The sequence below is a fragment of the Erinaceus europaeus genome, chromosome X (genome assembly GCF_950295315.1).
Source record: "Erinaceus europaeus chromosome X, mEriEur2.1, whole genome shotgun sequence".
Classification (NCBI taxonomy): Eukaryota; Metazoa; Chordata; class Mammalia; order Eulipotyphla; family Erinaceidae; genus Erinaceus; species Erinaceus europaeus.
Window position 1 is genome coordinate 48,602,384 of NC_080185.1, and position 18,170 is coordinate 48,620,553.

Below are 18,170 nucleotides of genomic sequence, written 5' to 3' on the forward strand. Positions count from 1 at the left end.
CATGGGCATTACATAGTTATCAGAGGATCAATCAACCAAGAAGATTTAACAATTCTTAACATCTATGCACCCAATGAGGGCCCATCTAAATACATGAAACACTTACTGAAAGAGTTACAAAAATACATCAATAGTAACACAGTAATAGTAGGAGACTTCAACACCCCACTCTCACACTTAAACAGATCACCTAATCATAGAATCAATGAAGAAACAAAAGAATAAATTGAAAAGATGGATAAACTAGACCTCTTGAATATTTTCCATGTTTTTCATCACAAGAAATTGGAATACACATTCTTTTGGAATCCACAGGGCACATCCTCAAGGACATGTTAGGACACAAAGACAGTATAAAAAATTCAAGAGCATTGAGATCATCCCAAGCATCTTCTCAGACCACAGCGGAATAAAGCTAACACTAAACAACAATCAGAAAATTAGTAAAAGTCACAAAATTTGGATACTCAACAACATAATGCTTAAAAACTGTTGGATCAAAGAGTAACTTAAGCAAGAAATTCAAATGTTCCTAAAATCAAATGAAAATGAAGACACGAGCTATAAAAATATTTGGGACATAGCTAAAGCAGTACTTAGAAGGAAACTCATAGTCATATAAGCACACATTAGAGAACAAGAAAAAGTTCAAGTAAACAACCTAATTAAACACTTTTTTAAATTTATTTTTTATTTAAGAAAGGATAAATTAAAGACTTAGAAGAAGAGGAACAAAGGAACTCTAAAGCAACCAGGAGTAATGAAATCACTAAAATTAGGGAAGAAATAGGCAACATCAAAACAAAGAGAACCATTCAAAAGATCAATAAAGGCAACTGTTGGTTCTTGAAAAAGTTAAACAAAATTAACAAACCCTTAGCCATAAAATATAAAATAATAAAAAATAAATAAATAAATAAATAAAAAATAAAAGGTAGAAGACTCAGATAAATAGAATTGAAAATTATAGGGGTGATATCACAATTGATACCAATGAAATCCAAAATATTATGCAAAGTATCTATGAACAATTATATGCCACGAAGCTAGAGAACTTGGAAGAAATGGAAGAGTTCCTAGAAACAGGTACCTTCCAAAACTGAACCAGGAAGAACTACAAAATCTAAATGGGCCAATCACAGACAAATGAATAGAAACAGTTATTAAGAACCTTCCCAACAATAAAAGTGCAGGACTAGATAGCTTTACAAATGAATTCTACAAAACATTCAGGAAACAGTTAATACCTATATTTTTAAAGTTCTCCTAAAAGATAGATATGTTAACAGATAAAAAGCAAACACAGTTTACATGAGTGGAAGTGTCTATCACTCACAAAGGTGTGCTTTGCAAATTATTTTAATTGCAGGTATTCCCCTAGCTTTTATAAATTTTCCTAAGACTATAAAGAATTACTCAAGGAATTAAAACCATTGACACTGTGTTTCAGAAACCACTTACAAAAAAAAATAAAAATAAAAACTATATCATATGAAAGATGTCCTTTCCAGACTAATACATTACTTGAATCATTTACATGATTAGAAGAATGCTAAAATGCATCTTACCAGAGTTAGAATATTTTATTATTTATTCTATTCCTTGTTTCAAAGTAAGTGTAAGATGTTTTACACATGCAGCATTAATTTGTGTATCTAATACAGCTTTGCTTTTGATCTCTCAATTTTATAGTAATAGTGAGATTTATTATATGAATGAAAGTTAAATAAATGAACAGACTGGGCAAAGAAAAAAATATGGACTAGAAGGGCTTATTTTTTCAGGCAGCATTTAAGAAAGAGTAACCTTAGTTAACTGACCTCTCACTTTAATAGCTAGGACAAGTGAAACTGAGATATGGTTGAAGGATTTATTGATGAAGCTGATTTAGTATTATCTTTAATTCTGTTGCTTGGTATTTATCAGGGGAATGTATATAAATCTGAGAACTGAAAAAAATAATCCAGGACTGTATAAATAACACTAGGAAAGACACCAGACCTTCATTCCTAAAACATTGGAGGATAAAGAGTCAATTTCTGGCATTACCATACGTCAGAACTAAGCAGTACTTTAATATCTCATTATCTCTCTTTCTCATTAAAATAAATACTTTTAAGATATATTTTATGTCTGGGGAGACACCATAATGGTTATGCAAAAGACATTTTTGCCTGAGACTTGATGTCCCAGGTTCAGTCCCTAGCACTATCTGAGCAGTACTATGTCAAAAAAATGATAAGAGAGAGGGGTGGGGGGGGGAAGAGAGAGAGAGAGAGAGAGAGAGAGAGAAGGAGAGAGAGAGAGATATTTACCATTGAACTTGGCATATCATCTTTTAAATTTCTAAGTTTTACCACTATGTAACCAGCCATACAGGAAAATAAATACATTTTATTAAACAAGTAATCCAGGCCCAGGCAGTGGTGCACCTGATCCAGTGCATATGTTACACTGTACAAGGACCCAGGTTCAAGCCCCAGGTTTCTACCTGCAGAGGAGAAACTTCATGATCAGTGAAGTTTTGCTGCAAATGTCTCTCTTTCTCTCAATCACCCCAATTTGTCTCAATTTATCTGTCTATATCAAATAAAATATACAAACAACAAAATGAAATAATCCAGGTAACATAATTTAGCTCCATTTTTATAAGGATAGTGATTTAATTTCTTGGAGGATATTGCTATTCAAGAGGGAAAAGAATCTAAGTAGCATTTTTAAAAAAATAATTTATTTCTTTATTGGGGAATTAATGTTTTACATTCAACACTAAATACAATAGTTTGTACATGCATAACATTCCCCAGATTCCCATTTAACAATACAACCCCCACTGTGTCATTCATCATCTTTCATGGACCTGTATTCTCCCCACCCACCCACCCCAGAGTCTTTTACTTTGGTGCAATACCCCAATTCCATTTCAGGTTCTACTTGTGTTTTCTTTTCTAATCTTGTTTTTCAACTTCGGCCTGAGAGTGAGATCATCCCATATTCATCCTTCTGTTTCTGACTTATTTCACTCAACATGATTTTTACTAAGTAGCATTTTAATCAAGCCAGTAAGAAAGTTTCATGGTGGGGAAGGGTGGTGGCATGCCTGGTTGAACGCACATATTACAATATGCAAGGACCCAGGTTTGAGCCCCTCAGTTCCTACCTGCAGGAAAGCTTCATGAGTGGTGAAGTAGTGTTGTTGATGTCTCTCTGTCTCTCTTCTGCTCTATCACCTCCTTCCCTATTGATTTCTGGATGTCTCTAACCAATAAATAAAGATAATAATTTTTTTAAATAACAAGTTTCAAGGTGATTTTGAAGATGTTTTCATTGGATAATGATTTCATCTATTTTAAACAGGAGGTAAATAAATCTAATTTAATAAACACAGGGCACTCACATGACCTTGTTCTTACCTTTACATACACTGTATAATCAGAGTAAGAAATTAACCTTTCATAGATGATTTATTATTTTTATTCTAAAAGGGTGTTAGAAGTTGTCAAGTAGTTCATTTTGATAATGTGCTACTTTCCTATATGTGTGATCCAGGTTCAAATCTTGCCCCTATCTCATTGAAGGACACTTTGTTTCTGTGGTTTGTTTCCCACTTTCTCTCTGCTTCTCTGTCTCTATCTTTACAAAAAGCTTTTGTTGGAGCTGATAAGTAGTTTTTTGTTTGATTGATTTGGGGGGGGGGCATCGATGTAATCAGCAACCTATTATAAAAATTTTCTTTATTTATTTATTGAATAGAGATAGCCAGAAGTAGGGAGGAAGGGGAGACAGAGAGGGAAGGAGAAAGACAGACACCTGCAGTACTGCTTCACCACTTGCAAAGCTTTCCCCTGCAGGTAGGGACTGGGACTTGAACTCGAGTCCTTGTTCATTGCAACATGTGCTCTCAGCCAGGTGTGCCACCAACTGGCCCCATAAGCAATATTTTAAAATCTTTATTCCATTGATATGGCATGTTATACAGCTTGATTTTCATAAAGTGAACCAAATTTACATTCTTGAATAATTTTCACCATTTTGTTCTCCAGTTTTTTAAAATATATTGTGGTATTCATTTTGTTAATATAGTTCTGTTAATATTTTCAGCTAGGCCCAAGTGGAATTTTAATCTGTACATTTGTTTGTTTTTCAATATCTATTTCTGATGTTCATATCAGAATATTATCAGTCTCACAGGGACCTGAGAACATTTTCCCTCTCTTTCTTTTTTTGTAAAGTTTGTTTTTGAATAACTGCTATTACTACCTCCACAGAATGACCAAAAGTAATTAAATCATTGCAATTATCTGGGAGTAAGACTTTGACAAAATCCCAACCTGTTATGTTCCCTCTAGTAGAGTCAATTATTATTACTTTTTTGACTTTTCTGGGTTCTAAGAGGAAAAGAGATAGAAAAGGGTTTTTTTTAACTTACATTTGTCAGTTTAATTAAATAAACTCTCCCAGATTTGACCAGCAAGACATCCCACTATGTATTAAGCTTTCCTTACCATGCATGTGACCTAGATTTGAGCCTTCTCACTACATGAGGGGTGATTATGTCAGTGGAGAAACCTTAAATACTTTGATATCTATCTATCTATCTATCTATCTATCTATCTATCTATCTATCTATCTATCATCTATCTATCATCTATCTATCACTATCTATATCTATCAGTCATCTGTCTATCTCTATCTATCTATTTATCTGATCTATCATCTATCTAATCTATCATTTATCTCTGAAGGAAAAGTCAGTCCACAGAGGAAGACTCACACATTTGCACAGTTCAGGCTCCAAAACCTAGAGAGAGAGAGAGAGAGAGAGAGAGAGAGAGAGAGCGAGAATGAAAAAAAAAAACGAGTTGAAACACTGGATAAAGTGAGTCGGGCAGTAGCACAGTGGGTTAAGTGCAGGTGGTGCAAAGCACAAGGTCCGGTATAAGGATCCCAGTTTGAGCCCCTGCAGGGGAGTCTCTTCACAAGCAGTGAAGCAGGTCTTCAGGTGTCTATCTTTCTCTCCCCCTATCTGTCTTCCCCTCCTGTCTCCATTTCTCTCTGTCCTATCCAACAATGACAATATCAACAACAACAATATTAACTACAATAATAAAAAAACTTTGGCAACAAAAGGGAATAAATGAATAAATAAACAAATAAATAAACACTGGATAAACTCTGTCCATATGCCTATGACAATCACAATGAGGGAAGAGAGACAGTGAACCAAGTGGCAATGTCTCTGGCGTATGTGAGAGAATGATCAATAATTTAATAAATGAACATAAATAAAGTGGAGGAGTTGCAATGAAATAATTAGTTTTCTGCAAACAAAGAAACCTGGTGCTAGGTGGTGACTTTTATGGTAGAGTCACATGGCACATGTTACAACACAGGAGGACCTGTATTTAAGCCCCTGGTCCCACCTGCACAGGGAAGGTTTTACAAATGGAGAAGCAGTGCTACAGGTATCTCACCTCTCTCTCTCTCTCTCTCTCTCTCTGTTACTTTGTATCCAATCTGTTCCCTCTATTCAATAAATAAGTAAAATAATATAAAAACAAACAAACCAAACAAACAAAGCTCCCTGATTGCTGCAAATTTTTATATAATTTGCAGTTTTGAATAAATTCTGACCATGTTTTGTAACTATACCTGCTTTTATATCAGAATGTATTTTTCAATGTTTACAGTCTGCCATTTTTGCTGATGTCTACATGTATGGTTTGTATTATGATACCACTCATGTGTAGAATATAAATAAAGAAAGCAAATAAATGAATCAAAATGAAAGTAAAGACACATACTGAAAGCAGATTGAGGTTTACCAGAGGCAAGGAAGTTAGGAGATGAATGTAACAAAGACAAGTAGTCTATTGTATGGTGATGAATAGAAGATAATTTTGGTAGTGGTTATGATGTAGTGCATACAAACATTAAATTATAATGATGTAGACTATATTTAAATATGTTATAAATAAATATATCAATAAAATAATTCCAAACTAGAAAAAATATTATAATACATGCTATACTTTCTGTAGGTAGTAAATTTAATTCAAACATCTATATAGTATTATGATACTATGAAAAAATGTGTATTATGCAATATAAACCATACTGGTTGATTTTTTTTGTAATGAATATACCTGATTTAAATTTTGATAGGGATATGTCAATGAAAAGTCAAGTTGGGGTTAGAGTGTTATGTGGAAAATAGAAATGTCACACATGTACCAACTACTGTATTTCACTGTAGATGATAAAGCATTATCCACCCCCCAAAAAAAGAAAGAAAAAAAAAGTCAGGTTAGGGAACAAAGGAATAACTGAGTCCCCTTTGCTTTACAGATCTTGGTTGATTTAGATAACTTTGGTGTCCATTTACATCTCCCTCTCTTTTTCCTTCCACACCCTAAAGTTTTCATTATTGTGTTTTAAATTCACCAATGAAGAGAGTTCCCCCAAATCCTAGAATCCCATCTGTAGCCCCAATATAAGCAAGACCCTAGATCCATTCAACAGATCTCTCTTTCTGTAACTTCACTGTGTGATCCCAGATGTGTTGTGTAATTTCATGTGTTTGTATATAATTTAATTTAGGATTTCTAAAGGTTATTTATAAAATGCATCTTTTAGTCATAATAAGAACCACAAGTACAGATCCAGCCAAAACAATAGCTATTGATGGACCAATCAGATACAAAACACATTACAATAAATTAACTGCTATGAGAGAAGTAATGTGAATGGTATTTCCCTCCCCCTACCATACCCCCCTTTTTTTTTTCCACCAGGGTTATTCCTGGGACTCAGTCTCTGTATAATCAATCCACTGCTCCTGGAGGTCTTTTCTTTTCATTCATTCATTCATTCATTCATTCATTCTTTCTTTCTTTCTTTCTTTCTTTCTTTCTTTCTTTCTTTCTCTCTTTTTTTACAGAAGAAATTGAGAGGGTAAGAGGAGAGAGAAAGAGAGAGAGAGAGAGAGAGAGAGAGAGAGAGACTAGCAGCACTGCTGCACTATATTTGAAGCTTCCCTGTTGCCGATGGGAACCAGGGCCTTAAACATGTACTTGGGAGCATGTACGTTCTACTGGAGTGCCATTGTCCTGTTCCCTGATATTCTAGAAATAATGAGTATGAAGTGATATGACCTTTCCAAAGATATAATTTGCCTATATACAGGAGGAAAGGGTCTGCTAGGAATGTCACACGTTTATTTTAAATTATTTAACTTATGATCCAAAGTAACTGTACCTTAATTTAGCTAGTATAACCAAATATAATGAATGGCTTTCAAAGAATTGAAGTAGTGCTATACATGTTTCTCTTTTTCTCTTTCCCTTGCCTTCCCTATTGATTTCTTTCTGTACTTATCTAATACATAAATAAAATATTAAAAATATCTTTAAACAAAAGTGGCACAATCATTAAAGAACAAGGTAAAAAGAAGTTGGATATTTCTGCACATCCAAAGAAACTATCACACAAACAAAGAGACCCTTCACAGAATGGGAGATCTTCAAATGCCATACAACAGACAAGAGACTAATAACCAAAATAGACAAAGATATCATCAAACTAAGCACCAGAAAAGCAAATGACCCCACCAAAAATGGGCAGAGGATATGAACAAAACATTCACTTCAGACGAGATCCAAAAGGCTAACAAATACATGCAAAATTTCTCCAGGTCGCTGATTGTCAGAGAAATACAAAGAAGACAACACTGAGAAACCACCTCACCCCTGTGAGAATGGCATATATCAAAAAGGACAGCAGCAACAAATGATGGAGAGGCTGTGGGGACAGAGGAACCCTACTGCACTGCTGGTGGGAATCTAAATTGGCCCAGCCTCTGTGGAGAGCAGTCTGGAGAACTCTCACAAGGCTAGACATGGACCTTCCATATGACCCAGTAATTCCTCTCCTGGGGATATACCCAAAGGACTCCCTACCTCCCAACCAAAAAGATATGTGTACACCTATGTTCAGAGCAGCACAGTTAGTAATAGCTAAAACCTGGAAGCAACCCAGGTACCCAACAACAGATGTGTGGTGAGAGAAAACTGTGGTATATATACACAATGGAATACTACACAGCTATTATGAACAATGAACCCACCTTCTCTGACCCATCTTGGATGGAGCTAGAAGGAATTATGTTAAGTGAGCAAAGTCATAAAGATAAACATGAGTATGGGATGATCCCACTCATCAAGAGAAGTTGAGAAAGAAGAACAGAGAGGGAAACTAAAAGCAGGATTTGACTAAATCTAGAGTAGGGCACCAAAGTAAAAACACCCTGTGGTGATGGGAGGGGGGACATTCTGCTTCCTGGGGCGGTGGGGGGGGGGGGTTGGGGGGTGGGATGGGGCACAGTTTTTTGGTGGTGGGAATGGTGTTTATGTACACTCCTATTAAATTGTAGTCATATAAATCACTAATTTGAGAGGGGAAAATTGATTGTATGTCTCGAACTTTTTAAAGCACAGACTGAGTCTTTTTAATACATAGGTTAAGTCTTTGTTATGTTGACTCTCTCAAAAGCCTAGACCAGGGAGAACAGAAGCAACTGGTGGCACAGCTATATACAAAATGTTGGGTATTATACAGCAAAGCCTAACAAAGGGACTTTTCAAAGTTAACCCAATTACCAAATTATGTGATGATAACAGTAACTATCCACTGTCTTATTGAACCCTAAGACAGCAGTTACTTCACATTTCCACTATACAGACTATATTTCCCCCAGTCCTGGAACCTTATGGTGGGGAGCACTTTGCTGCATGCTTCTCTCAATTCATATGAAATGATATTGCATCTGCCTATCACAATATAATCAACACAATGAGTGTCACCTCAGCATGCTGCAGTTCAGGCTGTGTCCAGGGACTTCAGGTGTGGAATGACAACCATTTAGCTTCATTACTTGGGTGAGACTTTTCTTTTTATAGTAGTCTCTAATTCCATTCCGGGTGGTTCACTTCCTAACGATGTCCCAAAATCTAGACATAGGCCAGGTCCCCTGAGATAGAGCAAATGTTCACACATATTCATAAATTAGGGCAAAATATATACCTGAAAGTAAAAGTACACAATAGTTTGCAGTGAGTACCCCCCAACACTTCATCTGGACTATTCCAGCCTTTAGGTCCATGATTGTTCAACAATTTGTTTGGCTTTGTAAGTTAACTCTTTTTTCATCCACCAGGTTCCAGATGCCAGCATGATGCCAGCCAGACTTCCTTGGACAGATGATCCCACCAATGTGTCCTGGAGCTCTGCTTTCCCAGAGCCCCACCCTACAGTCTACACTTTATTCTTCTTCACAATGTCAAACACCAATGAAATTTTAATTAAGGGAACCAACATCTAATTCATATTCTAGATTTCTTTTCAAAGTAGTAAGGAAGATGATTGTGAAGCTTAATAGAAAAGTCATATCTATCAATGGTCTATGCCTTTAGAAAAGCATTACCATAAATGTTTCTGGATATCAGACTCCCCAAACAATTCCGTATGTATCTGAATAAGATGTTTGCATGAATAAATGATTACTATTTTTTTTCATTATTGGTGAGTAAATTTTAGACATCGAACATGTAGCTTTTGAATTAATAAAAATATTTTTCACTTTCAAGTGCATATTTTCATATATTTTTTAAAATCATTTTATTGGGGAGATTAATGGTTTACAGTCAATGGTAAATATAATTGGTGCATATGTAAAATTCTCAGTTTTCTGCATAACACACTTATCCCGCATTAGGTCTTCCTCCACCATTGTGTTCCAGGACTTAAACTCCCACCCCCCCGAATATCATAATTTAAGAAATTCTTGAAATGTACAAACACCTGCTTAATATACAATTACATAGAATCCCTAATTTGTGTCATTACAGTTTTCTTATTTTCCTGAATTAATGCATTGACACTAATTAAAAAAGAACTAAAATATGTTTAAGTCTCCTATTAATGATGAGAGACTTCTCAGAAAAGACTGGAGAACAATTAAAGTTTGGAAAACTTAAGTGATACAGAAAACAACATTATCAACAGTGATATCACCGAAAATAATATTTGTGAATTAGGGAATTAAAGAGCTGAAACAAATATATATATATATATATATATATATATATATATATATATATATGTGTGTGTGTGTGTGTGTGTGTGTGTGTGTGTGTGTGTGTGTGTGTGTGTATTGAGGAATAGAAACTTGTTTGTAGAGGAGAAGTAGTTCCTAATTATAAGAATTAATATAAAAATGATATGGCTCTGTGAATTTCCAATACTTTTTTCTTCTATCACTTTTTACTGCTACACTGTTCGTCATATACTCTAAAGATAAGTCTTTCTTACCTTCCTGATACAATTTTAAGCTGATTCAGATATTCTCATTCTTCAGTTTCTCTTGTCCTATTCATTAAGATAGGATCCTCATTGGCAGTGAGTATCTTCTTTCTACCATTTTCTCATCCTGAGAGCAAGAACTTGATTTGATCTTTACTTTAGAATCATTACTGACTCTAGTACCATTGTTTAACTTTTTAGAAACACTGACATACTATCATCTTCCTAAAGTTACAGAACACCACAGAGCTTGGTTATGTTTCACATATTTCAGTTAACAGCATGCATGTCAGTCCCTACATGTTCCATGATGTCATAGATACCCTGATTGTTGACATCATCATCCCAACCCAGACTCCAGACCAATAAGAGACAGACCTAGCCATTTCATTCATCTTGTAACAAGCAACTCTTGCCCTGTGTGACCAAGCAGCTTAGCTGCTGGTCCCACTACATAGGTTCTAGGGACCTAGATTTCTACATCTTTCCTTTCTGACTGGATAGAGACTTAATTTGTTATTCCATTGGATAGCAGAACTTTTGGATTTCCATAGTCAGCTCAACTATAAACACTTTTGAGCTAAATACTCTCCTATTTGTGTCTTCTCAAGACTGAACATCAAAACTGCCAACAATACCTGATGTGATGTCATGATCAGCTCCCTCGGATTACCAAGGTCTCTTATGTTTGAACCGTGTTTTGTAACCTAGACTTCTGACTTTGGATCGCTGTACCAGTTCTCAAGATGGAAATAGGATTTCTTGCTCTACTATACTATCCTCCCTGGAAATAATTTATGAAGGTCTCTTTTTGCTTCCACCACCACCAACAGGTTGGCAAAAATTTCCAGATCCGTATTTCTTGAGTTAGTTTCTGACTTTATATAAACACCGAGGATGTAGCTTCAAACACTTGTATGCAATAATAAAGGAGATTGTGAAAGTATTTTAGATTTATACAATGGATTTTTGGAGTATATATTTATCTGCACAGGGTGGCATTTAGATGAAAGTTAAACTAATTTTTGACTTCATATATGTAGTATATTAAGAATAATCATAAAATTTAATGTCAAAGGAACTTTACAAGTTAAAATGTACTTTTTATACAATTTTATAATTTAATTTTTATTTAACAAAATGTTCATAAGCAACATTTATCATAATTACTTTTGAACTGGTAATAATCAGGAGAAAATTAGAAATTAGTATCAACTATTCAGCTCTCTGCCAGATTACTAGGGTTTAACATATGGTTCTGTCCTCATTCTCTTTAAAAATGTCTGAATGTACCCAAGATGGTGGTTAGTGTCTTCATAAAATGTGGGTTATTTGTAGTAATGTAAGTTATTTAATTACATGAGCTACGTAAGAAATAAGAAAAACTTAGAATAATCAAACAAGAAATAGTAGCATTTTGTTATCTCCATTTCTACATCATATTCTCTTTCTAGGGAAAATCAGTGTGGGTGAATACTTATAGTTTAATAATAAGGGGGAAAAAAGAACATAGCATGACATAATATATCTACAATTTGTGGTTGCATAATACAGTAGGAACAAGGTTTTCATTAACATATTTAGTCATTCTATCTATAAGCATTTATTGCTATGTCACATATTGCCTATTTTATTGGTTCATGTTCTATGAATCTATGTATATTATAAAATATACCAACTGATTTGAGATATCAGAATCTGGAAATTTAGCTGGATTACCAATATCATATAATCTCTGAGTTGAAGTATAGGAAATTTATGGATTATTTATTTTTGTTGCCTCCAAGGTTATTGATTGGGTTGGCACCTGCCTGCACTAAGAATCCACTGATCCCAGCAGACATTTGTTCCTTTTTAAACAATTATTTGATTGGACAGAGAAGCTGAAACGGGAAGGGGAGACAGGGAGGGAGGAAGAGATACATCTGAAGCCCTGCTCTCCACTTGTGAAGCTTGCCTCCTGCAGATGGAGACCACGGGCTTACACTCCTGTACCTGTGAATGGGCAGGTGTGCAATCAACCAGGTTTATGATAAAAATTTACCTCAGGGTCCTAGAGATGTCACCTCTGGTTGAGCACACATATTATCATACACAATGACCTCCACTTGCTGGGGAAGCGTCACAAATGGTATGTAATGCAGTATTGCTGGTATCTACCTACCTACCTATCTATCCATCATCTATCTATCATCTATCTATCTATCTATCTATCTATCTATCATTTATCATCATTCTATCATTATCTAGCTTTCATATATCTCTCAATATCTATTTCCTGTTCCTTTCAAGTTCTCCCTGCCTTGTCAAATTAAAATTAAAAAAAAAAGTTTTACTTCAAAACAGAAACTTCAGACATATAATTAAAAAGGAGATGGCTCTGTGGTCCAGGTGGTATCAAAGTGGATCAAGCATTAGACTCTCAAGTTTGAGGTCCTGAGTTCAATCCCTGACAACACATGTACCAAAGTGATGTCTGGTTCTTTCTCTCCTCCTATCTTTCAAATAACTAAATAAATAAATAAATTTAAAAAAAGGGGATGGGAAGGTTGAAGAATAACATCACAAAAAGAATTATATCACAAAAGGAGATCCTGAACCCTGGTCAAGGGGGCAAGAAACATTAATAAGGGAGTGAAGCTGTATGTCTACCATCTGAGAAAAAGATAAATTATAAATCAAATCTTGAGAACTAGGTAGGCAAGAACAAAAGAAGAGGATGCCAAAATGTTTAGAATATAAAATGAAGCAAATAAGATAGCCTATAAATATATATTAGTATAAGCACACCATAAAAAGCCTCCCATAACCCATAGGTACATCTAGTGAATCCCAAGTCCTATAATGTCTGTTTTCCCAGAATAAATTAAATATTTGGCTACACTATTAACTTCCAATATTTATTTATGTTTTTTGTTCTGATTGTGATATATTTATTTCCCTTTGGATTTACTTTTCCCTAAATAATTAAATGTTCCTTTTGGCAAATATAGTCATAAAATCTGTAGAGAATATAGTATAAGAACTTATAACCAGGACTTGAGGATAGTCTGCTGACTGAAATATGGAAGTGGAAGTATTGCCTAGAGAAAGATTGTAAAGGAAACAGATCAATGATTTTGAAAACTTTTAAATTATTTCTTTTTCATTACTGCAACAAGTTTCTGGTAATAGGAGCTAAACATTTCCAAGGAGTATTACCATAGGATGGCATGACACAAATAGAGTTGGTTACTTGTCACTTAAGATCACTTACAGGCCCAGACAATACCAAACTAGGTAAGGTACATGTCATACCAAATGTATGGCCCAGGTTTGGACTTCAGCACATAAACAAGTACCATGATTGGTACCAGTGCTCTGGTACTGTGCTATCTCTCCATCTCTCCCTAAAATAAAAAGAGGAAAAAAGTCAGCCCTAGAACAGGGAAATTACACATGTAAGAGACCCAATGTGGAGACTTCTGGGAGGTGTTGTTTATGAAGTAGCCACCATTGGACCTGCTCTCCCCAAAACAACTACTGAACACAACAAGAGATTGAACTGGACACATAATCTACAAATTAAAAATCTACAGCCTCAGGTGGGTGCACGTACGTGTGGTTGGGGAAAAATAAAGGAGTGGGTTGGAAGACACGGTCAAAATCAGTGCTCTAGGTGGCAGCTGCTTGGCATCAATCCATGCCATCTTGGGCAGTAAGGCAGTTATCAGACCCCCCCAAAGAAAATAAATTGAAGCTTAAAACCTTTCAATCTTTTGACTCGGTTTTTTTTTCTTTTCTCAGTATGAGTTTAAGACTGACACAAAAATCAGATAGCCCACAAAATAGCCCAAAACAACTGTCCCCTACCCACCACTGCAGAATGCACAATCAAGAGAATCCTAATGATCACAGCAGCACCACATTCTGGCCAACAATAACTAACATGATATATGTAGAAACAAAGAGGCAAAAGGCTAAATATGCCACAAAAACTAGAAGCAAATCAGATGAAATTCAAGGACTTCCATATGCATAGATTCTATCAGAGACAGACTATAGAAAGCTTATCCTTTTTTAAATCCTATTTTTTATACCAGTTTTCTTCTTTTTACAATGAAAGTTTTCTACCAAAAAAAAAAAAAAAAGAAAGAAAGAAAGCTTATGAGAGGGAGTCGGGCGGTAGCGCAGAGAGTTAAGCGCAGGTGGCGCCAAACTCAAGGACTGGCAAAAGGATCCAGGTTTGAGCCCCCGGCTCCCCACCTGCAGGGGAGTCGCTTCACAGGCGGTGAAGCAGGTCTGCAGGTGTCTGTCTTTCTCTCCTCTTCTCTGTCTTCCCCTCCTCTCTCCATTTCTCTCTGTCCTGTCCAACAACAATGACATCGATAATAACTACAACAATAAAACAACAAGGGCAACAAAAGGGGAATAAATAAATAAATAAATAAATAAATAAATAAAAATAAAAAAAATTAAAAAAAAAGCTTATGAGAAGTCTACAAGAACTAAAGCAAGAATTGAAAGAGCATTTGAATTAAGACACTTAAAAGAGGATCTTAGGACAGAATTTGATAAGCTACAAAGCTTGAAAGAGAGGGATAGAGAATGGGAAAGCTATCAGGGAAGGGGATAGGATATGGAGATTGGGTGGTGGGAATTGTGTGGAGTTGTACCCCTTCTACCCTATGGTTTTGTTAATTTATCCTTTCTTAAATAAAAAATAAATTTTAAAAAATAATTAAAAAATAAAATAAATAAAAATTTAAAAAAAGAAAGAAGAACTTCAAGCAGATTTCATTAAGCAGATAGGAAGTATGAAAGAAAAATTTTCAAACAGAACTGCAAGGACTGAAAGATACCTTTAGTGCAGTTAAAACTCAGGTAGAAGGCTTAGGAAATAGAATTACACATGCAGACAAATTTCCAATCTAGAAGACACTATCAATTCAAAGATGTGGGAGAGTAAAGGTATAGAAAGAGTGCTGATACTCTTTGTGAAATTGCAGACTCCATAAAAAGGTTGAATATGTAAGTTATAGGGATATCTGAGGAGGTAGACAGGGTTAAAGGTCCAGAGGTAATTTTTCAGAGAAATTTTAACTGAAAATTTCCCTCACCTAGGCAATACTCAGAACATATTTATTTTAAAGGCAAACCAATCACCCAGGTTCGTAAATCTGAAATGACGAACACCAAAGAACATTACTGTAAAATTATCAAAACTCAATAACAAGGAAAAATTTTTGCAGGTTGCTAGAGAAAGGAAAGAAGTTACATACACAGGCAGAATTATCAGACTCTAATCCGATTTTTCTTCACAAAACCTAGAGGCAAAGAGAGAGTGGAATGACATACTCAAGGCACTGAAGGAGAGAGAATTGCAGCGACAAATTTTGTATTCTGCAAAATTATCCTCCAAGTATGAGGGAGAAATAAAGGGTTTTTCTTTTTGATATTCAAGAACTAAAGGAATTTACTACAATCAACCCCACCTTATAATAAGTATTGAATGAAGTTCTACAGAAGAGTAGGAAGTGAAGGAACACTTTCTCTCAGCAAGGTGAACAGCAGTAGAACACAATAAAACAAGAACACAATAAAATAGGAAAGAACAGCAAGCAAATTGGGAGGGAATTAAAAAACAAAGAAGTCCTATTAAATGCCTGTTAATCAAGTTCAACTTAAAAAGACTTATAGATACACAATGCTAGTTATTACACACATGGTAACCACAAAACAAAACAGGGAACACAGATTTACAGAAAGCACAAGAAAAATCAGTGAGGAATTCACCACAGAAACTCACCCACACAAAAGGTCAGATAGAAACAAATGGGAAAAGATTCAACAATTTAAAAGTAAACTTAAAACAAAAATCAGAATGAACATAAGTAAACCATAATTATCTATAATTACCTTAAGTATGAATGGCCTAAACTCAACTTTCAAAAGACTCCCAGTAGCTAAATGGATTAAAGAATATGATCCATCCATCTTCTTCTTCTTCTAGCGTTTGCCCTTCTTCTGTAGCCAGTCAACAGCGTCAGGTTGAGCCTGATGTAAAGTTTCGAGACCTCCTTTGAATCTGGAGAGGTGGCAGTCATTGACTATGTGGATCATAGTCTGTCTGTAGCCTCAGGGGCAGTTCGGGTCGTCTCTGGCTCCCCAGATCCATCCATTATATGTCTTCAGTAAACACATATCAAAAGAAAAGACAAACAGAAACTGAATATAAGAGTTTTGAACAAAATCTTCCAAGCTAATATAACTCACAAAAAGGGGAAGGGTACTGGGAAAGCTATCCTATTCTCTGGTAAAATAGACTTTCAGGCAAAGAAAGTAATCAGATACAGAAGGCCATTACATAGTGGTTAAAGGATCAATTCAACAAAAAAGTTTTAACCATCATAAATGTATATTCCCCAAACATAGAAGCACCCAAATATATAAAACAAACACTTACTGAACTCAAAGGAGACACTGATAGCAACACAATAATAGTAGGAGATTTCAACACACAGCCCACAGCAAAAGATAGAACTTCTGGGAAAAATCAATATAGAAATAGTGAACTTAAATGAAACCATAGATGAAATGGATTTAATATATACAGAACTTTCCATCCCCAAAGTAATGGATACACATTCTTTTCAAGTACACATGTGCTGGGCTAGCTTCGCGGGTGGGAGACAGATGACCATGGACTCTTGGCTGAGCTGGGCAGCAGTATCTCTTTATTCATGTAGAACACGGCACAATCTAAGCTAAGCTATCTCTAATCACTTAGGAATATAAGGAATCCTGTCCTTATATACACTCGCCAAGTAGGGTGGAAACAGGATGTGATATAGAGAGGGTGGAGCGAAAAGACAGTGGTGGAAATCAGGGTGTGACAAGGAGAGGGGGCAGAGCAGAAAGACATCATGAACCAGTGGGGATTAAACCAATGCCCTGCAGGCAGGGTGGTGCTTAGTTAACAGTGGTTATGTAAATAGAATACAGTGTTAAGCAGGGGGGATTAAACCAATGAAACAAAAGGGGTCTTAGAAGCATACCAACACACATGGAACATTTACAAGGATTGACCACATGCTGGGCCACAAAGACAATCAAAACAAATATGTAAATATTAAAGTTATAAAATACATCCTCTCAGACCATGAAAGCAGAAATCAAGCAAAAAAGGAAAAGAAAGTTGGCCAAAGACTGGAGACTAAACAATATGCTGCTGAACAATAAGAGAGTCACTGAAGAGATCAAAAAATAAATTAATCATCTTAATACCAGCGTAAATGAAGAAACCAGTTACCAGACCCTATGGGATGCAGCAAAAGCAGTGTTGAGAGGGAAGTTCATAGCAATACAGGTACATATTAATAAACGGGAGAAATCACTAGTAAATCTCATAACCCACCTCAATCAATTAGAAGTGGAGCAACAAAAAGAACCAACAGTCAATAGGAGACAGGAAATAGTCAAAATCAGAGCAAAAATCAATGAAATTGAAAACAATACCATTACAAAGATTAATTAAACTAAGAGCTGGTTCTTTGAAAGGATAAATAAAATAGATAAGCCACTAGCTACACTCATCAAGAGGAAAGAGAGAATGCTATGGTAAAATCACTCAAAAATGAAAGAGTAGATATTACTGTTGTAAATTAACTTAAAATGAAGTTTGATGGTTGGGGCTGCTGTTTGGTGCATAGAAGGATTCACTGCGCGAGCTGGGAACTGGTTTAATCAATACACGGTTTATTAGGGTGAAACAGGTAAAAGGCAAAATAAGCACTTATCATCAAGGGTTATGTGTACGCTAGGTCTATAAA